This window comes from Microcaecilia unicolor, chromosome 6 (assembly GCF_901765095.1).
Source record: "Microcaecilia unicolor chromosome 6, aMicUni1.1, whole genome shotgun sequence".
NCBI classification, from domain to species: Eukaryota; Metazoa; Chordata; class Amphibia; order Gymnophiona; family Siphonopidae; genus Microcaecilia; species Microcaecilia unicolor.
This window is the reverse complement of record NC_044036.1, coordinates 187648332-187674291: the sequence shown is the minus strand read 5'-3', so window position 1 is coordinate 187674291 and position 25960 is coordinate 187648332. Positions and strand designations below refer to the sequence as shown.

Genomic DNA, 25960 nt, shown 5'->3' with positions numbered 1-25960 from the left:
AAGAACGTCTGTCAGAGTTCTCCGAATCCTCACACCCCGACCACAGAGGGGAAAAAGGCGCACCACAATCTGAAGGGAAATTAACCCTTCTGCGCCTATCTTTAGGCCAAGCATCCGAGAAAAAGGCCTCACTGGGCAGTCCCAGGCCAGAATCCATCGGGGGGGGGGGCAATCAGAGGAGCCTCAGGCGACCCTTGAGGAAGGGCTCTTTTCATCATGTATGCTTTATGTAGCAAAAGCACAAAATCCGGGAAGAAAATCTCACCCTGGGCACCCAAATCCTGTCCGGTGCTAGCCACTCCTGAAATAACCTCATCTCGAGGTGCCCCACCCGGCTCAGGTCTCTCCATGTCCACGGAGGCCGCGCCATGTGGTGTAAGCAAAATGGCACCCGCTGCCAGCTCAGAGCGGGAAGAAACATCGCTCGCCATGCTCGGGCCGGCTCCTACACCAGTACAGCACGATTTACAGAGCCCTGCTGCTGATTTGCGCTTGCCACAAGTGGAACAGCGCTTTACATTGTCCGCAGCCATCGCCAAAAAACGGCGGTAAAATCCAAGATGGCGGTTTCGCGCCAAAATCGCCCCGATCGCGGGCCCACCCCGGAGGAGTTGGAAAACACTCTTACCTCAAAGGATCTAGTGTACAACTACGATCCTGCTGAAAATCAGGTCAAAAACCTCTGTTCCAGCGTCTCTGCGTTTAAAAACGCGACGCAACTTTTTTTTTTTTTTAAGCTGTGAGGAAAGCAGAGGTATTGAAGACTCCGGAGGCTCAGATGAGTGGGAAAGGGCGAACCTATATGCCTGCATCCACTGTTGGTGGATAAGGACAGGGAAAGCAAGGCAATATGTCCACATCCACAGAGGTATGGGTAAGGCAGGGAAAGGGCTAACCTATGTGCCTTTAAAGTGAGGCTGCTATAGCCTCCAACACCCCGGTTAACAACTGGCAAGCCAGGAACCACCTCCCGGCAGATTTTTCTGGAGCTCGAACAAGCTGCAGCCACCCTGCTAGGGGAGATAGAGAATACTGAAGAGGCAGTGGAGCTAGCTGACCAAGAGGGCACTGTGAAAGTTTGAGTGCTCTCTATCTCCCCTGCTGGTTGATGGACATAACCCATACGTAATGGCTTCATCTGCTTGATGACAAGGAAACCAGTATTATCAAAATAAGATGGGCGTCCACATGTGTTAATGTGTTCACATTAACATGCAGTACCTGTTTCCAGTGAAAGTACAAGCACTTAACTCCTCCTATTTAGGAAGTGGTAAGTAGTACCGTTAACTCTGCCTTAGTCAGTCAATTAGTGAGTGGTAAGTGCAGCGCATTAACTGACAAATGCTTTCCACACCCACTCTCCACCGATGCCACATCCCCTGATAGAAAAAGCACTTATCACACAGTAACTGCTAAATTACCCAAAAGCCCTTAACTCAGCTCTGTGCTAGCAGTTACTTCATGGTACAATGCACATTAACAGCTTAACGGTTTAGCACAAGGGCCCCTGAAGAAGTTAGTTCTAGGAATTACAAGAAAAGAGCCTATAGTTATCAAAAAAAAAATAGAGGTATATAACAGAAGGGCATACAATTCCTATGTAATACAGTCCAATGTATTTCCTGAAAAGGTAGCTTTTGTTCGCAAAAATACATGAAAAGACAACGCGAGGATTACTCTGTAGCCAGAGGTTTGGAGGATCTACAGAGAGACTCATTATTGTTCTCCCCCTGTGCCTCACGCTATTACATACTTGGATTATTATTCTAGAAATCTATTGTTAATAGCTTGGGGATCCCATGTAATACCCTCTTCTATTTGATACATATCATCATCCTCTTAATTTCTTCTGGTTTAGTAATTCTACATACTTCTTACCACTTTTATGACGACATGTATATAAATTATTTATTGATTTTTTTTTAGTATATATTCAGCTTTCTGTGTGTCCATAAGCTCCAGATCAAATTTAGGTTTTTAAAATATTTCATTTTTATCTCCAAGTCTCATTTATGAGACCATTTTTGATTAATTCGTTTTTCTTATTTATCCCCGTTGGCTTTTTACAAGACATATAAGAGATGCCAGAACTCCTCACTATAACCTTAAAAGCCTCCCAAATGTCACTGAACTCTCCACAGAATCATTATTGATCCAAATAACTCCTCTATTATCTGTGATTTATGTTCTTCATCTTCCACTACACAGGACTGAAATTACTGTAAAGCTGGTTTAAACCTTTAATTGTTCTTGTAATTTGAGCATATGCCAGAGCCTTCTCGCCTAATCATACATTAATTTTGTTCTTGTTGAAACAGATGAATTCAACTAAATGTTGTAGTCACCTGAAAAACAGGAACAGTCCTGCTCATTCTGATGCAGCTTTCTAACCCCAACTCTTTAGAGACCATATGCAAAACCCAAGATAAATCATTTTCATAATCTAGCTTTGCCTGTGATTTATCAAACCTAGGGCCACATAAGCACCTGCAGTCTCCTACAAAACTCTTGATTTAAATTCAAATAATGGTTTGATTTTATATTAAAAGAAAAAAAAAGGGTTTCTTCTGTGTATGTAATTTACAGAACTTCATCTTGATTGCTGTGTGGATTTCTGAAAGCTGTTAACTCCAAAATGTATATAGGCAGTATAGAAGTAATCCTGAAAAGGGCAATCATTTAGACAGATCCTTTACCAGAAGTAGTATGAAATAAGGCTTATGAATTTTTTTACTAAAAGGTATTAAGCTCTCACATGCAAAAAAAACACTTGCCACAAAATGCACTAAAGCATTTTGCAATATCATCTTCTTTTCTGTGTGCATTATTTTCTAAAAAATAATTTTGGAGGGGGCGTGCCATTAGTGGAGAATGGGCATGTAAATCCGGGCGGGTCTCTTTTATTTATCGTGTAATGTGTTGTGCTTGTTTTTTTGTAAATATTTATTATTTATAGACTGACGTTTTTTTTTATATTATCAATTGCTGCTAGATAATTTAATTTACTAATAGCATAAACAATACGTTGGTGGCAGCGAACGGGACAGAAAGCGGCTGGACGGATTCTCCCTGAGGGATAGAGACGTGAGGATTGATTCTTGTACAGTCAAGCACCGGCTAAAACAAGACACGTAAGGGATTTTCCAACTGATCGCAGCGCCGAGCCAATTGAAACATGACTAAAGCCGAGATGGGCCGTTTTAGTATCTCTCGAGATGAAGATACCAGCAGCAACAGCTCGATCAGTGATGACTTATCACTGGTGCGCTCACATTAGTATGCACAAACTGACTAACACTGAATTAACACAGGAGCTTTTAGAACCTTCTTAAATAGGAGGCAGTAGGTGCTTCCGCATTAATAGTTTGCAAGTCCCTCTTGCTAATAGAAAGATTAGTGTAGAACCTGCAAAAAGAGAAAAAAATAACCACAAACACCCTAAATTGGGCAAATGCATTTCAACTGAAACTCAACAAAGAAAAAACACACTGTCTCGTTGTCTCATCTCAACACAGCGTGGACAACACCACAATTATCAACACTCCAGACCACACCCTCCCTATCTCAGACAGCCTGAAAATCCTCGGCATCACAATAACCCGCTACCTAACACTAGAGAACCAAATGGCATCCACAACGAAGAAAATGTTTCACGCAATGTGGAAACTCAAACGCGTGAAACAATACCTCCCGAGGGAAACATTTCGCAATCTGATACAATCAATGGTACTAAGCCATTTAGACTACTGCAATGGAATCTATGTGGGATGTAAAGAACAAACCTTAAAGAGACTCCAGACTGCTAAGAATAGGGCAGCCAGACTTATCATCGGGAAAACCCGATACGGTAGCGCAAAACCCCTCCGCAAAAAACTACATTGGCTCCCAATTAAAGAACGCATTGCTTTCAAGAACTGCACAATGGTTCACAAGTTTATCTACGGTGAAGCCCCGGGATACATGACAGACTTGATCAACCTACCAACGAGAAACACATCCGAATCATCACGAACGTACCTACACCTGCACTACCCAAGCTGCAAAGGACTCAAATACAAATCAGCCTACGCATCCAACTTTTCCTACATAAGCACCCAATTGTGGAACACATTACCAAAAGCCATGAAAACCTCGTATGACCACCTACACTTCCGGAGAACACTAAAAACTTATCTTTTTAAAAAGGCATACCCTACCAACCCAACAAATGACTGATCTCTGCAACACAATAACACTAGAATTCAAAATGCACAAAACACAACTCTCCCACTGTTCAACGACCTTATGTGGCTGTCCCACGTGAACTCTATCTCATCTCAACATCACTCTGTATTTGTAAACACTGGGGACTGCAAATGCACCTCCGGTACGATGTAAGCCACATTGAGCCTGCAAATAGGTGGGAAAATGTGGGATACAAATACAACAAAGAAATAAAATAAAATAAATAAATAAATAAATACTGCCACATTTAATCTTGGCATAGCACACACATCTCCCCAAACATTACTTTTAGCACGCCACACAAAAAAAAATGTTCTAAACCCCGAAAATCCAAATTAATAAGGAACATAAAATATAATATTAAAAAAATATATTTTACCTGCAAAGCCGTAATGGACTTAAAAGCAAAAAAAAATTTTTAATTAAAAAAAAACAATGTGACACACACACAAAAACAATAATCAGTCAAAACCTACATTGGAGATTTAAAATTTAACCCACTCCCACCCAATTCTGTTCTCAGACTAAATGCTTCACCCTAAAATTTAACCCACTGCCACTCGATTCCGCTCCCACCCAATTCCACTCCAAGACTAAGAACTTCACCTCTGCCCATCGCAACAAACACCACACCACGCAATGACGCTTCTCATAAAAAATTATGACAGAAGGAAAAAAAGATCAAAAACTACGTACTGGTAACAAAAACTTTGCAAGATGGGAAATAGCTACGGGGAACTTTCCTAGGAGGGAATTGATCCCCTTGAGTGGGAATTTGTCAGAGGGGAAAAGTCCAAGGAGGGAATTTTCCAGGCGGGAATTGGTGGGTTGGAAGTTCTACTAGGAACTGTTCAGAGGGAACTGTCCCATGGCAACTCGCCAGATACCCTCACGCTGTAAGCTTTGAATGAGCTGGTATGATTGGATATCCTTTCCTATCAAATTCTGCAGTTCCTTTCCCTGTTTCTGAGTGGTTTATTTTACATTGTAAACCACCCAGATCTGCGAGCACTATTTGATGGTGGGGGGTACAAGGGAAGGGAAAGGGAAATGGGACTTGAAATACCGCTTTTCTGTGGTATTTTACAACTACATTCAAAGCGGTTTACGTATATACAGGTACTTATTTTGTACCTGGGTCAATAGAGGGTTAAGTGACTTGCCCACAGTCACAAGGAGCTGCACTAACCAAGGAGCTTATCAGCACCAAGGCTGGTCTATCCCCGCTAATATGTTCACATTTACGTTGATATTATATGGAAGGTTAAACAATGTATAATGAGCATTTTATGTATAGCCCTTTTGAATCAATGGGCCCCACTTGGAGTATTGTGTTCAGTTTTGGAGGCCGTATCTTGCTAAAGATGTAAAGATTGGAAGCGGTGCAAAGAAAAGCAACAAATATGGTTTGGGATTTGCGCTGCAAACCGTACAAGGAGAGACTTGCCGACCTGAACATGTTTTTACCTTGGAGGAAAGGAGAAACAGGGGTGACATGATACAGACGTTCAAATATTTGAAAGGTATTAATCCACAAATGAACCTTTTCTGGAGACGGGAAGGTGGTAGATCTAGAGGACGTGAATTGAAGTTAGGGGGGGGGCAGACTCAGGAGTAATGTCAGGATGTATTTTTTCACAGAAATGCCCTCCCGCAGGAGATGATGGAGATGAAAATGGTAATGGAATTCAAACATGCGTGGGATAAACACAAAGGAATTCTGTGTAGAAGGAATGGATTCACGGAATCTTAGTGTAGATTGGGTGGTGACGCCGGTAATTGGAGAGTAAAACCAATGCTGGGCGGACTTCTACGGTCTGCGCCCTGATCGTGGCTGAATAGATATGGATGGGCTGGAGTGTAAATTTTAAGGGGTTTTCAGAACCTTTAGTACGGGAACAGTGCTGGGCAGACTTTTACGGTCTGTGCCCTGAGAAAGGCAGCGACAAATCAAACTCAGGTATACATTTAAAGTAGCACATACCAGGGACGTAGCCAGTATGGGGCCACAGGGCCCTGGACCCCCCTGCCGACGACCCCCCCTCCCGCCACCGCCTACCTTTGCTGGCAGGGGACCCCAACCCCCACCAGCCGAGCCGAGGTCCTCTTCTTCCCAATCCCCTGCAAGGCTTCATTCTAGTCTGATGTCCTGCACGTACAACATGCAGGACATCAGACTAGAACGAAGCCTTGCGCGGGATTGGGAAGAAGAGGACCTCGGCTCAGCTGGCGGGGGTTGGGGTCCCTCGTCAGCAAAGGTAGGCGCCAGCGGGATGGGGAGGGGTCGAGAGGGTTGTCGGTGGGGGGGGCGGAAATGGCGTGGGGTTCGGCAATGGCAGGGGGTCAAAGTTGGTGGTGGGGGGTTTAGCAATTGCGGGGGGGGGGGTCAGTGGCGCCGGGGAGGGGGGGCTAAAATGTGTCCCCTCACCTCAGGCTCTGGACCCCCCTCCCGCCATAGTCTGGCTACCCCCCTGGCACATACCATGTAAAATGAGTTTATCTTGTTCGGCAGACTAGACGGACCGTTCAGGTCTTTATCTGCCATCATTTACTATGATCGCTTAGCTTATGCAGGCATCATTAATGAATATTGCCAGCACTCACATATCTGCCATCTCCTCTCTGACCCCACCCTTAGACCACCCCTCTCTGTCCCACTTCAAAAATAGCCGGTCAGAGCCAATATTCAGCAGCACCATCTGGTTAAAGTGTCGCTGAATATCAGCGGGCGGCTCACGATTTATGCACCTCGCCTGACCACGTAAATCACTTAGAATATTGACCGGTATTGTTTTTTATTATTATGGTAAACCACTTCGATAGCGAGTCTTGAAAGGCAGTATATCAGGACAAATAAAAGATATAAGAACATAACATAGGAGTAGCCATACTGGGTCAGACCAATGGTCCATCTAGCCCAGTATCCCGTTTTCCAAACAGTGGCCAAGCCAGGTCACAAGTACCCGGCAGAAACCCAAATCCTGGCAACACTCCATACTACAAATCCCAGACAAAGACAATTTATGTGTTTCTATGTTCTGCAGGTGTATACAAAATTCAAACTTTCATGTATATCAGTCCGTTCAACTTTTTGGTCTTTACAAATGTGTACCACATTAAAATTCAATAAAATCAGTTTATAAATTTGAGGCCAAAGAAGAGGCTGTGGCGAACAGCTACTTGGAAAACACAGACAAATAAAATAAATGGCATCTTAACCTCAAGCAGAGGCTGCACAGGGAAATAATAAGTACATAATGAAGTATTTGGGGCAACACTTTCCTCCAAGATGAAGAATACATTATCAGGCTCATTACACTATGCATAAACCAGGGCTCTTAACTCTCTTTCCTCGGCATTCAACGTCATGCGGGTGACACTGATCTCCTATGGTAGGAGGCGGGGAAACAGCATTAAACATGCAAGGACTGGGATGTTAGTAGGAAGTAAGGGCAAGAAGCCAAAAGCAGCTTCCTACGCTTCAGTCACAAACCTGTCACATTTGCATGATCTCTGTAATACCCCCTCACTGCACAGGATTCACTGGGGACACCACTGACATTCACACATGTATAAAAGAATTTCTTACAGTAAGAAAGAACAAAATGTGACTGTCTTAGGAAACCACAGTGCATGAGAAACTGCTGGTGAAGCTCCTCTTCCTTGCACTTTATTTAGTGTACAGACCTCCAAGTGTTTGTTAATAGTTAATACAGCAGATAGCAATATCTCGTGTGGGGGTTACTCCCATTAAAGGTTACGAGGGGCTTTAATGAGAAAGACAGTTTGGATGCGGAAGAGTTTTATGATGGACTTGTAATCATTATGGGAGCTCTAGGGTTTTCTCCGTTGTTTCTGGTGTCTATACATATCAAATGTCACATTTTGGATTTTGTTTTTACAGGCAGGTTTGTGGATCAAGTTCATGGGCTTATCATTTGATAAGGTTAGTTGCAAGTAGATATGAGGGTAAGGACTGGAAGCAAGGAGAATCTAAGATATGTTCTGTGAGAGACCTGCTTAAGTTTCAGATTGTTATTGAGGTGTGGGATACGATGAGATGTGGAGTTGCTGGTAGAACCTTGTTTTACAGGTTCAGTTCAGTTTATTTGATATACTATAATATACTAGAAAAGAATATCTATGCAGTTTCCAAAATTAACAATAAAAATATGGGGGAGGGAGGAACAGACATAATGGCTAAAATCAAGGCAATGCAATGTGTTGTGAACAATGGTTGAATGTAGTAGCACCTCGGAGGATTGTACCGGTTCCTAAGGAGATTGTGTATGGACTTGTGTCCCATTCAGTTCACATTGAAGACTCTGTTGACCCCTGATGAAGGCTGATGCCAAAACTCAGCCAAGAAGGGCTATTCTTCAATAAAAGCGCATGTGAAACCCTTGGTTTTCTCCTCCTTTCCTGGACCACCACTGCTGTCTTTTGGACCATATTTGGACTGTCTACCTTTGGAAAAAGAAATGTGTGCAAAATAAGACTGGCACTGCATTGAATCGGCCTAAAACTTTGTTTTCAAAAGTGAAGTCACTGACCTCTGATCAGAAAAGTATCCAGCATGTTCCAGCATGTCCTCCTTTGGGTTCCAGGGCCCTGTCCTCTCCTGGTTCTCCTCTTATCTCTCCCATCGTACCTTCAGAGTACACTCTCATGGTTCGTCCTCCTCCCCTATCCCGCTCTCTGTTGGAGTTCCTCAGGGATCTGTCCTTGGGCCCCTCCTTTTTTCAATCTACACCTCTTCCTTAGGCTCCCTGATCTCCTCATGGTTTCCACTATCATCTTTATGCTGACGACACCCAGCTGTATCTCTCCACACCAGACATCACTGCGGAAACCCAGGCCAAAGTATCGGCCTGCTTATCCGACACTGCCGCCTGGATGTCCAACCGCCACCTGAAACTGAACATGGCCAAGACTGAACTTATTGTTTTCCCACCCAAACCCACTTCTCCTCTCCCTTCACTCTGTATCTCAGTTGATAACACCCTCATCATCCCCGTCTCATCTGCCCATAACCTCGGTGTCATCTTCGACTCCTCCCTCTCCTTCTCTGCGCATATCCAGCAGATAGCCAAGACCTGTCGCTTCTTCCTCTACAACATTAGCAAAATTTGCCCCTTCCTCTATGAGCACACCACCCGAACTCTCATCCACTCTCTCATTACCTCTCACCTTGACTACTGCAACCTATTCCTCACCGGCCTCCCACTTAGCCACCTATCCCCCCTTCAGTCCATCCAGAACTCTGCCGCACGTCTTATCTTCCGCCTTGACCGATATACTCATATCACCCCTCTCCTCAAGTCACTTCACTGGCTTCCGATCAGATACCGCATACAGTTCAAGCTTCTCCTACTAACCTACAAATGCACTCGATCTGCAGCCCCTCCTTACCTCTCTACCCTCATCTCCCCTTACATCCCTACCCGTAACCTCCGCTCTCAAGACAAATCCCTCCTTTCAGTACCCTTCTCCACCAACGCCAACTCTAGGCTCCGCCCTTTCTGCCTCGCCTCACCCCATGCTTGGAACAAACTCCCTGAGCACATACGCCAGGCCCCCTCCCTACCCATCTTCAAATCATTGCTCAAAGCCCACCTCTTCAATGTCGCTTTCGGCACCTAATCACAACACCTCTACTCAGGAAATCGAGACTACCCCAACTTGACATTTCGTCCTTTAGATTGTAAGCTCTTCTGAGCAGGGACCGTCCTTAGTTATTAATTTGTACAGCACTGCGTAACCCTAGTAGCGCTCTAGAAATGTTAAGTAGTAGTGGTATCAGCTCTACAACTCTTCAATCTTATTGGGATGTTAAGCTTGGGTAAATTGGTGGACAGTTTAAATTCAAAGGAAATAAAAGAGGAAGGGATGAGTCAGCTGGATCGTAGAGAATGTTGGGGGCAGATTAGGTTATCTTAAGTGAAGCAGGTCCAATCTGTTCTTCCTTAGATCAGCAGTCCCTGCAGAGAACTGGTTCCATGTCCACTGTTCAACTCTCTTGAGGTTTTGGAACCCAAATGTATGACCTTACATTTTTTAACATTAAATCTTAGCTGTCGAATCTGGACCATACTTCATGATTTGCTAGCTCCCTCCTCATGTTATCCACACCATCAGTTGTGGCAAGGGATGGGATAACTTCCCTATTAGGAGTGGAGAAGTGGCCTAATGGTTTGTGCAGCAGGTTGTGGACCTGGGGAACTGGGTTTGATTCCCGCTGCAGCCTGATGGTCAGCAGTGGGCTGAGATCCTGTGGAACCAAGTTCAATTCCCTCTGCAGCTCCATGAGACCCTGGGCAAGTCACTTAACCCTCCGCTGCCCCAGGTACAACAGTAGTACAATGTACTACTTAGACTTGGGAGCCCACTAGGGACAGACCCAGAACCTATAAAATGAAAACTGTAAATCGCATAGGTCTAAGCGGTATATAAATACTTTAACAAAATTTTTAAAATGAAAGGCTTAGAGAAGAGAAGGCTGAGGGGAGATATGATAGAAGAAGTCTATAAAATCCTGAGTGGAGTGCAATGGGTAGATGTGAATTACACATTTACTCTTTCCAAAAGTGGAAGGACTAGGGTTCATGCAATGAAGCTACTAAGTAGGACATTTAAAGAAATCAGAGAAAATATTTCTTCCTCAACATGTAATTAAGCTCTGGACATTGTAAAAGCGATTAGCATAGCAGGGTTTAAAAAAGGTTGGATAAGTTCCTAAAAGAAAGTCCATAAACCATTATTAAGTTGGACTGTGGAAAATCCACTGCTTATACCTGGGATAAGCAACATGAAATCTATTTTACTATTTTAGGATTCTGCCAAGCACTTGTGACCTGGATTGCCCACCGCTGGAAACAGGATACTGGGCTTGATGGACCTTTGGTCTGCCTTAGATGGCATTGCTTATGTTGTCTCTAATTGCTTTTTTATTTTGAGAATGATTCATTCTGTTCATCATTTACCTGATATACATTCTCTCTGTATTCCTCCTCTAGTTTTAGTCATATCCCAGTTAGATTATTGTAATTCCCTTTATGGTGATGCTCATGTACTTAGCTGCATATGGTTTTATTAAAACGTTCATTAATGATTTACTAATGGAAGAATCAGTGCCCAAGAGGTTTAAGAAATCTGTGCTTGTTTCATTCTTAAAGACTGGAAGCAATGGTGTTGCTGATCCAGCAAACTGTAGACAAATATCAAATTTATCTCTGTTGAGTACGATTTTGGAGCAAGGTGTTCTTTAAGCAACTACAGGAATTTCATTGAAAAACAGCGGTAGTTGAATGCACAACAGAGATTCTGCTTCTATCTTTATTTCTGGGCACAGATGATGAAAACATAATTATCTTGATTATCAGCTACTTTTGGATTTAGCTCATACTTTTTTTCAGTAGCAGCTCAAGGTGAGTTGAATTAGGATACAGTGGGTATTTTCCAGTCCCTGGAGGGCTTACAATCTACAGACCCTTTTACTAAAGTGTGTTAAACATTTAAAACGCAGCTAACGCACCGAAAGAGGCTATCACGTGACCACTTTAACAGTTTTTCTGTTCTTTTTCTGATTCCATGCATTAAACCGTCCATTACTGGAATTTTTCTGTCATGGGGCGGGGAGCAGGCATGGAAGCATTTGCCAGCTAGCACATTACATTTACCATGCACTAAATGGCTAATGCACAGTTAACGTAGGAGCACTTACGAGGCAGGAAGTACTCCTGCATTAACTATCGCTAGGTACAGCATGCTAACTGCAACTGTTAACGCAGGACCAGCAATAGAAAATGCTAGTTACAGTCCCACTGGGTAACATGTAAAATTTGTAGCCACTGGAAAGTATATTCCCACGTTATGCTGCAGTGACTACAAATTGTATTGCGGTTTAGTAGAAGGGCCTCTATGTTTGTACTCCAAGCAATAGAGGGTTAAGTGACTTCCCAAGATCACAAGAAGCTGCAGTGAGATTTGAACTGTGATTCTCTGGTTCTCTGCCTGCTTCTCTAGCCATTAGGCTACTCGTCCACTCAATGGTCAATCACTGGCTTAGCGGAGATTGGGTGGCAGAGCCGGTGGTGGGAGGCGGGGCAGACTTCTACGGTCTGTACCGTGAGGATGGCAGATACTAATCAAGGTCAGGTATATACAAAAGGTAGCATATATGAGTTTATCTTGTTGGGTAGGCTGGATGGACCGTGCAGGGCTTTCTCTGTCGTCATCTACTATGTTACTAGGTTACTTCATGGTTCTAGATATCCCCTACCATTGCACAACTCTGGAGTTCTCTTCTACCAAGTCACCTGTTCAACAGGAAGTTCCTACCTTGGTCCTATGCCAATCGCACTTTCTCACGCTTTACTCACCACCACTTCTTGTATTATTATTCATTACGAAGGTAATTTTTAAAGCTTTTACTTCACTAAACAGTAATTTATCTATAGGCAAAGCTCAACTGAAAAGTGCCCCACCCCCCCCCCACCCTGCTATTGTGGGTAAAAGTACCCACACTGAGGCAGAGAGGAGTTGGGGGAGGAAAAGTAGTACTACTACTACTAATTATTTCTTTAGCGCTACTAGATGTACGCAGCGCTGTACAAATTATATGCAGGTACTTTTTGTGTCCCTAGGGAGCTCACAATCTAACTTTTTTTTTTGATACCTGGGGCAATGGAGGGTTAAAGTGACTTGCTCAAGATCACAAGGAGCTGCATTGGGGATCAAATCCACTCAAGTGCTAGTTTTGATCAAAGCCCACTGCACTAACCATTAGGCCACTCCTTGGGTATATTTATAACTGTCACCCTGGTGGCCACACTGGGAAAAGACCAAGGGTCCATCGAGCCCAGCATCCTGTCCATGACAGCGGCCAATCCTCCAGGCCAAGGGCACCTGGCAAGCTTCCCAAACGTACAAACATTCTATACATGTTATTCCTGGAATTGTGGATTTTTCCCTAGTCCATTTAGTAGTGGTTTAGGGATTTGTTCTTTAGAAAACTGTCTAACCCCTTTTTAAACTCTGCCAAGCTAACCGCCTTCACCACGTTCTCCGGGAACGAATTCCAGACTTTATTTATGCATTGGGTGAAAAAAAATTTTCTCCGATTTGTTTTAAATTTACTACACTGTAGTTTCATCGCATGCCCCCTAGTCCTAGTATTTTTGGAAAGTGTGAACAGACGCTTCACATCCACCTGTTCCACTCCACTCATTATTTTATATACCTCTATCATGTCTCCCCTCAGCCATCTCTTCTCCAAGCTGAAAAGCCCTAGCCTCCTTAGTCTTTCTTCATAGGGAAGTCGTCCCATCCCCGCTATCATTTTAGTCGCCCTTCGCTGCACCTTTTCCAATTCTACTATATCTTTCTTGAGATGCGGCGACCAGAACTGAACACAATACTCAAGGTGCGGTCACACCAAGGAGCGATACAACGGCATTATAACATCCTCACACCTGTTTTCCATACCTTTCCTAATAATACCCAACATTCTATTCACTTTCCTAGCCGAAGCAGCACACTGAGCAGAAGGTTTCAGTGTATTATCGACGACAACACCCAGATTCCTTTCTTGGTCCGTAACTCCTAACGTGGAACCTTGCATGACATAGCTATAATTCGGGTTCTTTTTTCCCACATGCATCACCTTGCACTTGCTCACATTAAACGTCATCTGCCATTTAGCCGCCCAGTCTCGTAAGGTCCTTCTGTAATTTTTCACAATCCTGTCGCGAGTTAACGACTTTGAATAACTTTGTGTCATCAGCAAATTTAATTACCTCGCTAGTTACTCCCATCTCTAAATCGTTTATAAATATATTAAAAAGCAGCGGTCCTAGCACAGACCCCTGAGGAACCCCACTAACTACCCTTCTCCATTGTGAATACTGCCCATTTAACCCCACTCTCTGTTTCCTAAAGGGTAACCCCCATGTGGAATATCCCTTTAAAAATATGCTTGCATGCCATGCAGTTATTTTAGAAATTGCCCTATACATGTTTTGTTTGTCAGGGAGCCACACGAAAAGCAAAATAATAGTGATAAGAATAGCGACTCTCCTTTCTTCCATTCTAGTCACACGCTAATCATTTCCTTCTTCCACCTCTTCTACTTCTTTTCCTTGAGAGTACTAAGAACATCCTGTGAGTCATGAACTTTTTCAGGCAGTTCCAAAATTCTCTGCAAAATGCTAAGGTACTACGAGAAAAGTAGAATCTGAATTCTGGGACGCTATCAGCTATTCCATCCTTTCTTGAACCTTCCCCATAGCTTTGAAATGGCTCTCACTGAGTCATCTTCCAAACCAACCATTCACATCTGGCATCATCCTGAAGCAGGGGCATCCTATCCTAAAGGAAGAAAACTCAGGCAAAAGAGAATTATTATGGACAAGTAGAAGAGATTTTGAAAGAGAACAAAAAATCAGGCAGGTGCATTATCGTCTGAATGAAGCAGTGCCTATTAACATTAATTAAGAGAAAGATACAGGTATATTAGTTAGTGAACTGGAAATAACTGTTAAAGGTGGAAATCAGCAGGTGAGGCGGAGCACATTTCTGTGTGTGCCAAACAGGGATTAGTGACAAAAAATGATGAAAAGCAATGCGGCTTTCCTGTAACAGATATTTTCAGTGGACTGCAGGATTGAAACGTCATCCAATGGCACCACGACAGAACTGCCATGAAGTGGTCTCCTCTGCCCCTCAGTTCCAAAGTTCGACCACTTAGGCATCTCTTGGGGAAGTGGATGAGATTGCATGCCTCATCTGTCCTGTTATCTAGGAAAACACCTGCTGCAAGTAAGCAATGTTGCTTTTTTCTATGGACAAACTGGATTGAATCAGGCACATGTGAGTGGCTCCAAGCACAGGGCTGCTCATTATGCTATTGTGTCAGTCTCTAGAACAGCTGGCAATAGTCAACTGCAAGAGCTATTAGTTCAAAGGGACAGACTAGCCAGCTTTGCTTGACCGAAGGCATTGTCCCATGCAGAGGATTGGTCCAACAATAACGTGCTTTGCAGAAGATAATCCGTGAGGAAGAGAGCAAGGGTCACTGCAGTAGTTTTATGCAGACAATATTCAATTTTATTTTCCTATAAGTGGTTCTGTTGATGACGCTTTGCGTTTTATTCTCATGTGCTTGCGAATGGTGCAAAGTTGGATGAAAGCTAATGGTCAAATTAAATCTTGTTAAGACAAGTACTAGTTTTGTCATATAATAATTTGTCAAGGTGTTCAACTTCAAACCAGTTCCTCATTTTAGTTTTAATGGCTTATGGTTGATTATATTTAATATATTGCCTTTCCTGTAGGCATAACAAGGTGGTATAAAAATCCACAAAACAAGCAATAATCAAAAAGGAACACCAATATGAGACAGGAAAGAGGGAACAGAAAGAACCGCTAGCGTTCATAATTTAAAATCCAAACAAACAAATTCTACCATCCACTGAGGAAGATAATCAGTCAAAGTCTAATAAACATCTAATCCAATCTTCAGTCCTTAATGGACAGGAATTACCTTACCCCAATAATTATCAGGTTCCCACAAGCATCCCATAAAAGATGTAGTTCAGTAAACATTTCATGTTGCTATATGAAAATTGCAAGTCCACAAAGCATTTTTATTAGCCTACTTTTCATTTTCTCAGATATAAGTAACTTAAGTTCCCATCCAAAAGAGGGTTCCTCTTTGTTTAACAAAGTGCTAGCCGATCTGGAAAGTTATTGATGTCCAAAGCTAAAACTACCTATATAGGATGCAGTAGTGAAGCAGTCTTTATCAAAACACCAATCAATCCTGCATTCCAGATCTGGAATTCTTTTATCCATATGATCACAAGTCTACTTAATAAACTGAAGAATGGAAGGTATATTAACAGAAGCACTAGAAGATGATAGTAATTCTAATACAGATTTACTGAGGGGAACTTTTTGTTCAAGATACTCAGTGGTGTACCAAAGGTGGGGCGGTGGGGATGGTCCACTCCAGGTGCACACTGCAATGGGGGAGCACCGCGTGGCTGTCGGCTCCACCATTTCCCTGCTCCCCCTGATGTTACTTCCTGTTCTAGGGAAAGGAACTGGCGGAGCTGCAGCCATGCGACTGCTCCCTGCATCCCCAGCGATCTGCCCTGGGTGGCAGCTGACCTAGGAACACCACTGACGATACAGAGGCCTTAACTTCCCAATTTTAGCTTTTGCAAACTGAAATGCTTCCGCACTTGTCAAGGAATTTCTTCGAAGAGTTTTGCAGTGTTCTGCTAGATCACTTGGAACATCATCAAGGATAACCAATGCTACACAATACTCTGTTTTAAGTAATTTGGCAAAGCAGTATTTATGCACTGGACCTTTGCAATATTCTACTAATATGTCAAAGTTCTTGGCAAAATGCCTACATAGCCATCTGACCGCGTTCAGAGGTTTAAATAAAATAGCTTCACATTCCGATGCCTTAGCAATTTTATGAAACTTCACCTAAGATCTGCAAACTTTTGTAGAGATGATGCATATACGCATTTTGATTTCTCTGATAAATGGAATCTGTTTCCAGGCTCATCAATACCTAAGTCTTCATGATGTACCACACAGATTTATTCCATCAGATGAGGAATGGATTGACGTAAAATCATTGCCATACCATTATGTCTTCCAGGCATCACTGATACATCATTTGATGTAAACATCACCATTCTTTTCATATCAAAATCATTATCACAATAAAATTGCTTAATTGCTGAAACTACTTTAGCACTGTCACAAGCTACTAATTCAATAATTCCAGCAAACACATTGGCATATGCAGGATTACCAGCCTTCCGAAAATTAATGTACAAAATCAAAAATTTGGAAACAGAAATATCTGTACTTATGACTGTGTGGAAAGCTGATTACTAGATTGCACTGAACCATTCAGATTTAAGAATGTTATTTATGCACTCAATGTATTCAAAGGCATAGTTTTTATTCTCCAACTATCTGAAATGTTTGAATATTTCTTTAAGTGATCATAAATTTCCTGCACAGACAACATGGATGAATTTATCTTGACATCTATTAGGAGCTGATCTTCTCTTGTAATTTTCCATAATCCTCTTGCGATTTAACAACTCGGAATTTAACAGTTCGGAATAAAGAACTCGCACTACATTAAAAAAAAAAAACAGTAATCCCATGCACCTGCGTAACTTGGAAGAGAAAGCTCCAGTAGACAGGGTCAAAAGCTTTCTCAGAGTCAAAACTAATTAAAAGGGAAGGCAACTGACGATTAGTAACTACTTCCAAAGAAGCCAAACTTGTGGATTTTTAGTGATCATCCTGCCTCTAACAAACCCCACCAGGGAACATTCCCCGATATTTTATTTATTTTATTTTGGTTACATTTGTACCCCGCGCTTTCCCACTCATGGCAGGCTCAATGCGGCTTGCATATTGTATACAGGTACTTATTTGTACCTGGGGAAATGGAGGGTTATGAGGTTGAATCTTGGCAAACAGCTTGACTTCAAAGTTTTGATAAAGATCCTCATGAGAGACTCCTGAGAAAATTAAAGAGCATGGGATAAGGAGGCAAGGTTCTGGTGTGGATTAGGAAATGCTCCCTGTTCCACGCGAAGGACTGAAAAGGCAGGCAGAGCTCTGAAGTCTCAATGTGTGGTTGAGACGATGGTGCAAGGATGAGGGATTTAGATTTGTCTGGAACTGGGTGACATTCTAGGAAAGGAGGAGACTGTTCCAAAAGGATGGGCTCCACCTTAACCGGGATGGAACCTGGCTGCTGGCGCTAACTTTTAAAAAGGAGATACAGCAGCTTTTAAACTAGAATGGGGGGAGGGGGGTAAAGCTGACAGTCGCCCAAGAGCACATGCTTCGGTGTGAAGTATCCTTGAAGGATACTATTGAAACAGGACATTTAGGGAATCCCAGTAGAGAGGTTTCAACAATGCTGAAAGCAAGTCAGGTGAAGGCCCAGTGTTGCTTTTTTGTTTGTGTGCTTAATGAGAGAGCAGGATAAAGGATGCACATTATTCCCTTCAACTTTTAAGCAGCTTGTAGATCAAAGGAAATTTTTCTTCACTCAACGTATAAAACTCTAGAATTTGTTGCCAGAGAAAGTGTTAAAGGCAGTTACCTTAGCAGGGTTTTAAAAGGGTCTGGATGTCTTCCTAAAGGAAAAGTCCATACACCATTATTAAATTGACTTGGGAAAATCCACTGCTTATTTCTGGGATAAGCATCATAAAATGTATTGAGCTTTTCTGAGATCTTGCCAGGTATTTGTGACCTGGATTACCCACTGTTGGAAACAGGATACTGGGCTTGATGGACCTTTGGTCTGTCCTAGTGTGGCAATACTTATGTATTTATGAAACAGATAGCAGCGTGAAATCATTATGAACAGAAATTCCATGTGTGAGGGGAAGGAGTATTATTGTAGGGCTGTACTACTGTCCACTGGGACAAAACGAACATACAGATGAAGAAATGTTTTGGGTGATTTCAATTACCCTGATGTTGACTGAATCAATAAATCAGGGAGTGCCAGGGAAATAAAATTTCTAGATGTAATAGACTGCTTCTTGAAGCAGCTGGTCCAGGAACCAAAGAGAGGGGGAGCCATTTTTGGATCTGGTCCTTGGTGGCGAGGAGAGCATAGTGCGAGAGGTGGCGGTGTTGGGTCCCCTGTGAAACAGTGATCATAACATGATCAATTTGAGCTACTATATGAGATGAACCTGCAAAAGAAATCTACTGTATCTGCATTTAATTTTCGAAAGGGCGACTATAATAAAATGAGGAAAATAGTTAAAAAGAAACTAACAGGATCAGCTGCAAAGGTTAGGACACTATCAGGCGTGGACGTTATTCAAAAATACCATCTTGGAAGTCCAGTCCAGATGCATTCCACGTATTTGCACGTATTTGCAAAGGTGGAAAGAATAGAAAACATCAGCCAGCATGGTTAAAAGGTGAAATAAAAGAGGACATTACAGCCAAAAGATTGTCCTTCAAAGAATGGAAAAAAAACCCAAACAAAGAAAATAAGAAGCAACACAAACAGTGGCAAGTCAGATGCAAAGCATTAATAAAGAAGCTAAAAGAGAATATGATGAGAAATTTGCCGCAGAGGCTAAAACTCATATTAACAACCTTTTCAGGTGCATCAGAAGCAGAAAGCCTGCCAGGGAATCTGTAGGACCTCTAGATCACAAAGGACCAAAAGGGGTGCTCAGGGAGGACAAGGCCATAGCAAAGAAACTGAATGAATTCTTTGCTTCGGTCTTTACGGGAGAAGATATAAGAGATCTGCCTGTACCGGAAATGGTTTTCAAGGGTGATGATGCGGAGGAATTGAAAGAAATCTTGGTGAACCTGGAAGATGTACTGAGCCAAATTGACAAATTAAAGAGTAGTATATCACCTGAACTGGATGGCATACATTCAAGAGTACTCAAAGAACTCAAGCATGAAATTGCTGATCTGCTCTTAGTAATATGTAACCTGTCGTTAAAATTGTCTGTAGTACCTGAAGATTGGAGGGTGGCCAATGTGACGCTGATTTTTAAAAAGGGCTCTAGGGGTAATCCAGGAAATTATAGAACACGTAGACAAATATAGTTTAATGGAACAGAGTCAACATGGGTTCAGCAGAGGGAAGTCTTGCCTCACCAATTTGCTTCATTTCTTTGAAGGCATGAATAAAGATGAGCCGCTTGATGTAGTATATCTAGATTTTCAGAAAGCTTTTGATAAAGTTCTTCATGAGAGACTCCTGAGAAAATCAGAGAGTCATGGGATAGGAGGCAAGGTTCTGGTGTGGAATAGAAACTGGTTACAGAGGGCAGGGTTAAATGGTTATTTCTCTCAATGGAGGAGAGTGGAGTGCTGCAGGGATCTGTACTGGAACCGGTACCGTTTAACTTATTTATAAATGATATGGAAATCGGAACAATGAGTGAAGTGATCATATAGTGGAATTAGAAAAGGTTCAAAGAAGAGCAACTAAAATGATAAAGGGGATGGAACTTCTCTTGTATGAGGAAAGGCTAAAGAGGTTAGGGCTCTTCAGCTTGGAAAACAGACAGATGAGGGGAAATATGATTGAGGTCTACAAAATCCTGAGTGGTGTAGAATGAGTAGATGTAAATCGATTTTTTACTCATTCCAAAAGTACAAAGACTAGGGGACATTCGAGGAAGTTACATGGAAATACTTTTAAAACAAATAGGAGGAAATATTTTTTTCACTCAACAAATAGTTAAGCTCTGGAACTCTTTGCCAGAGGAGGTGGTAACAGCAGCTAGAGTATCTGGGTTTAAAAAAGAGTTGGACAAATTCCTGGAGGAAAAGTCCATAGTCTGCTATTGGAAGCAACTGCTTGCCCTGGGATTTGTAGTACAGAGTGTTGCCACGATTTGGGTTTCTGCCAGGTACTTGTGACCTGGCTTGGCTACTGTTTGGAAAACAGGATACTGGGCTAGATGAACTACTGGTCTGACCCAGTAGGGCTACTCTTATGTTCTAAAGTTAAGTAAAAAGAGATTGGTCTATACGAGTTGGGAGAGCAAGGATTCCTGTCAGGCTTCAAAAGGATGATCGTCTGAGCTGTTTGCAAAGATTCTGGCATAATTTCAACGCTGCTTTTTTGTTGCGGGTTTTTCATACAGTTTATCTTGCAATCCAGAGGTGGCCGGTTCAAATCCCACTGCTGCTCCTTGTGATCTTGGGCAAAACTCTCCACTGCCTCAGGTACAAACTTAGATTGTGAGCCCTACTGGAATAGAGAAATATCCAGAGTACCTGAATGTAACTCACCTTGAGCTACTACTGAAAAAGGTGTGAGCAAAATCTAAATAAATAAATAAATAATTCACATGCACAAATACAGGGCCTCAATTTTTTACCAAGTTGGACCAAAACTCTGGAACATACCGCCTTCTTCTGTGAGATCACGGAGAAATGTGGAGGCATTTAAAAAATATTTGTAAAACTATATTGTTTCAGCGTGCGTTCCGTGAGAAATGAGTAATGCCAGAGCTTGCACATATTGATGTTTCTGACCAATTAGAGATATAACAAAAATTCAAAATTTTAGTAGATGATTATTGTCTAAGTATGATAACACAGTAAATGATGGCAGATAAAAACCCACACGGTCCATCCAGTCTGCCAAACAAGGTGGCCAGAATCGTGCCCACCACTCTGTGCGGGGCCCCAGCCACTCATGCTTAAACACTGGTTGTCAAGTCTCCACAATGCCAACCATATAGGCAGCCAAACATGATGAAGTCTTGGTTATAACCATACTAGCCGTTAAGCCCGTAACAAGGGGCTAGTTTTTTGTTTTCCTATGGCCTCCCCCCATCCACCAACCCTGCTCTCTCCCCTGCCCTCCCCCCAGCGTCTGTTTCCCTCAGTTCCGCCCCCTCCTTCCCTCCCTGCTCCCTCCTCCTCCGATTTCCACGCCCATCCAAGCCCTCCTCCCTATTGGGCTGTACTGCTGGTGGAGACGGGGCTTGGACTTCTACACTCTCAGCGTTCCGACTCTACTGCGCATTTGCAGGTGTCGGTCACTTGCCATTTATGTTTGATATCATCCACAAGCATTGCTGACAGTATTCAACTTAACAGCTGAGATGTCTTCCACATCCCTAAGGTGCACAGCACTCTCAGTCGCAGCATGTGACAACATGGTGATCTACAAGAGTTGCTGAAGCTTCACCTGTCTTTTCCCATATGCAGGACACAGACCATAGAAGTCTGTCCAACTTTGACCTTAGTTCCCACTACTCTTGCCCAACAAAACACCTCAACAACCATGTTGCACTTCCATCCTCTTTCTATTTAGGCATCCCATATGCCTATCCCATGCATTTTTTTAATTTGCTTACTATTTTTGACTCTACCACCTCTCCTGGAAGTGCGTTACAGGCGCCCACTACCCTCTGTGAAAAAGAATTTCCTGACATTACTCCAAAGTATATCTCCCTTCAACCTCTATTCATGTCCTCTAGTTCTTCTACCCCTATGTCTGTGGAACAGGTTTGATTGTATATTAACACTTTTCAAGTATTTAAATGTCTGTATCATATCACCTTTCTCTCTCCTTTTCTCTAACATATACATATTCCAAGTCCTCCACTCCTTAGTGTTCTGTTATGTATGTTATTCCTCTTTTTCTGTGCATGTTCAATTATAATCCGCCAAGGATAGTAGATTAAGCAGAATATCATTTTTCAATAAAATAAATCCTGTGGTAAAAGTATAGAAGAGGGAGGTTGGGAGTGATGATTCCAGTAGACCTTGAGAATCCAGTCCTACAACTGGCTGCAATCACTAAATAGAGACCCTGGCCAAGGTTCTGAAGCAGGGCTGTACTAAGGGATATACAAGCAGTACAGTCAAACGGGGAGGTGAAGGCCACCCAATTGCTCCTATGAGGACATGTCACACTGGGCTCGATTCTGGCTTGGTATGGTCATGTTCAGAAGGTATCATAAGCTGCTGTGATAAGGTGGGTACTGCATTCATCAGCCTTGCTTGAATAGAAGATAGCTGACTTTGCGGCTGGAAAGAGCAGGTGGAAATGTCACATTTTGAGCTAAGGAAACAAAAGGAACAGCCATAGCCTTGCACTGCAAAATCAATAAGTACTGTCTGACTATGCTTGTAAGTATTAAGTGAGCAGCCAAAACTTAGAGACAATAATTGTGTACATCCTTTCTCTGAGAGGAAATAGTCTTGGAAGTGCCCAAGAATCGCTGTAGAAATGAAATTATGTAGGATGGATTTCTAAACATTGGGAAGGAATCTCCAACGCTAAGAAGAGTATTTTCTTCAAGATAACTAAGAAGTATGACTGAATGAGCCACTGGAAAGCAGTAATCAATGGGGATATAGCTTTGAGAACAAGGGCACACATTCAGCAGAGTAAAATGGATTTAATAGTAGGAAGGAAACAGTTGAATAAGTGAGATTGGGTATGAAGCACCAGTCTTTTTTTTTTTTTTTCCTTTCTATTAAACGGTAACCAGAATTCCTCTGTTATTGCTAGAGCATGTTCTACGGCTTTAGCTTGGCGAGGGTGGCAGACTGCCCCTTGAAGCAAGCTTTGAAGTCTCCTGAAAAACCATTAGGAAGACAGGAAAACCATCTGCAATTAAGGAATATGTAAGAAAGAACATAAGAAAGCAGATCAAATGCAAAGAGCAGTTCATTCACAAAACAGTTAAGTTTTCATAAAATCTGCAGGAAAGAACTAAGTTAAAGGCAAAACCACAGAGACCAGATACTGGATACATAATCAAATTCGACAAAGTAGAAAATAAAAAGGCAACCCTGTTAATGAATGACACATCGGAGATGTTGAGATGAGAAAGGTTCTCCCTTCAACTGGCGGAGAACATATATGTTTTCTCTTCCTTGTTGTTCTTTTCACCCTTTTTCACCTATTCTTTTTCATGCATGCATACCTGTGGTCTTTTATTTTTTTTCTTAAGTGACACTTTGTGCAGTGACGCACAGGTATCTGTATCTGATTAAGAGAGCACAACAAAACATGAAATTAATATTGAGCAAGCAACAAGTTTATAAGAACAGCATAACAGCAACACAGTATAATCCAGGAAGACTGTTTAGCAATCATGATCTCATACAACTGAAAAGTAGGTTTTTCTTTAGAGGAATCCTTTTCATAACAATCTAGAATGTTCTACAAAAAGAGAAAAGCTAGTAGCATCTCCTCAGAATGGCTGTGATGAAACTGCTGGTGCTGTACAGAGATGGAGGAACTGTTTCATCCAATTTCTCAGTGGAAGCTTGCATTATGCCTGGACCTCTGTACAGAAAGACTTTGGTGTGCAATCTTGTCAAGCACTATGATGACATGGAAGGCTCTGCTGCCCATATGCACGGTTACTGTGCCAAGAATGCTGATGGCACTGGGAAGTAGTTTGAGCCCTGTGCCACTTTGTGCATGGGAAGTTTTGAATGAATTGAGATTCTCTATATAAGTAGAGTAAAAAGGGGTAAATTCATGTATAGCTCCTCTGCATCCAGATCTCTCTGGCCTCTGTAGAGGTGGCAAGTATTCACCTGAGGTAGGACTCTGAGCCAAATGAGAGATGAAGATGATCCCTTCATGTCTTGGGTAGTCTGGTATACTACTACCACTGACAGAAAGTCATGAAGGTGGTCCCAATGGTGATACAGATATTCAATGTGGTTATTTCGATGGACTATAGACATGACCATACCAAACATTCAATTTTTCAGGTCACGAGTGGATCCTCTACAGCTAAAGTACAATGGATGTAGATCCTCAAAGTGGAAGTTTCCTGAACAGAGAAGGCTAAATCAGAAATATAACAAACAGGGGGGAAAAACAGTTGAAGTACCTGAAGAACTGATAAATGTTGAAGAACTTCAATTACATAGTGAAAAATATATTAATAAAATATGATAAAAGTAACAAAAGAATAAAAGTTGTTGGGAGAGCTTTGTCACCCATCCATTCAGTAAAGCAGAAGAAACAAAACTAAGGAACTGAGAAGAAAGCAGTACACAGGAAGGGCCATGCATGTCCAGAACTTTAAAGAAAGTTCTGATCTCTGGGAGAGCTGTTCCATCCTTCCACCATCACCGACTTGTATGCCTAACTCACTCCTACTCCTTGTTGAAAGTCATTGTTTCATCATTATAAAGAATTTTTCAGACCAAATTTAAAGTGCAGTTCTGGGCTTCCATCCTTAAAAAAAATATACAGGAAGTTTCTCGGTAGTAGGAGGAGACAAGATGGCCGCCGAGTGTGCCTGCTAGCAGCCACCATTTACTACTGCTCTCTGATTTCCTTACGATGCCGAAGCGAAGGGGCAAGTCCGCCTCCAGTGCTCCACAGCGATCGGCTCCTACTTCGCATGACATCCGTTCTTTTCTTCAGACGCCAGCAGTTCCATCTACTGCAGTGCTCGGAGTGCCGGGAGGTAGCCCGCTGATACGCGCCGGTGCGAATGGAGGCACGGCGGCGTCTCCAGGGCTAGAGCTCACGCTCAGCCCCGACACAAGGGACCCACCCCCTCAGCCGTTGGGCTGTAGCACCCCGTCAGAGTCGACTTCGAATCAGTCCCCCAGAAGGGGAGAGACTGGTTTCAATCGGGAGGCAGATCATCCTCTGACCGGAGGGCAGGAAGCCTTGATGGCTACACCGAATATTACAACTAACTCGGTGGGGAATTCAGCAAACTTGAGCCTGGTAGGACCACCATTTTCTTCTTTTGATATACACAAGCCAGCAGAAGTTACTCTAGACTCTTTGTGGACTCTGATTGTAGATCTAGGGAAATCAATTACCCCACAAATAAATAGATTAAACCAGGAAATGTTAAAACAAGAGGAAAAAATAAACAACATGGACTTAAAAATTGTGAAACTGGAACAGACACAAGAACAAAAAGATTTGGACATGAAAAGGTTGCTTACCCAACAGGAGGTCATGATTAAAGATTTGACATCATTAAGAAGGAAAACTGAATTGCTTGAGAACAATATTAGGAGTAATAATTTACGTCTGATAAATTTTCCCAGACAAACTGTTATATCTCCTAGGGAAATGTTAAAAAAATATATAATGGAAATTTTAGGTGTAGGGGAGGATTTAATTCCTCCTTTCTCCCAAGTGTATTATCTTCCAGTTAAAGGTGATCAAAAAATAACA

General features: G+C 42.4%; 1 protein-coding gene and 1 long non-coding RNA gene across 3 annotated transcripts in view; one reads left to right on the top strand and one right to left on the bottom strand.

Moving 5' to 3' along the window:
* Nucleotides 1-25960, bottom strand: part of SEMA3F (semaphorin 3F) — a 549876-nt gene that overhangs the window by 451489 nt on the left and 72427 nt on the right. The window lies entirely within an intron of this gene.
* On the top strand, nucleotides 11068-24609 carry LOC115471636. Its single transcript, XR_003942383.1, has 3 exons — nucleotides 11068-11152; nucleotides 17690-17699; nucleotides 24598-24609. It is a non-coding gene; the product is annotated as an uncharacterized LOC115471636 (long non-coding RNA).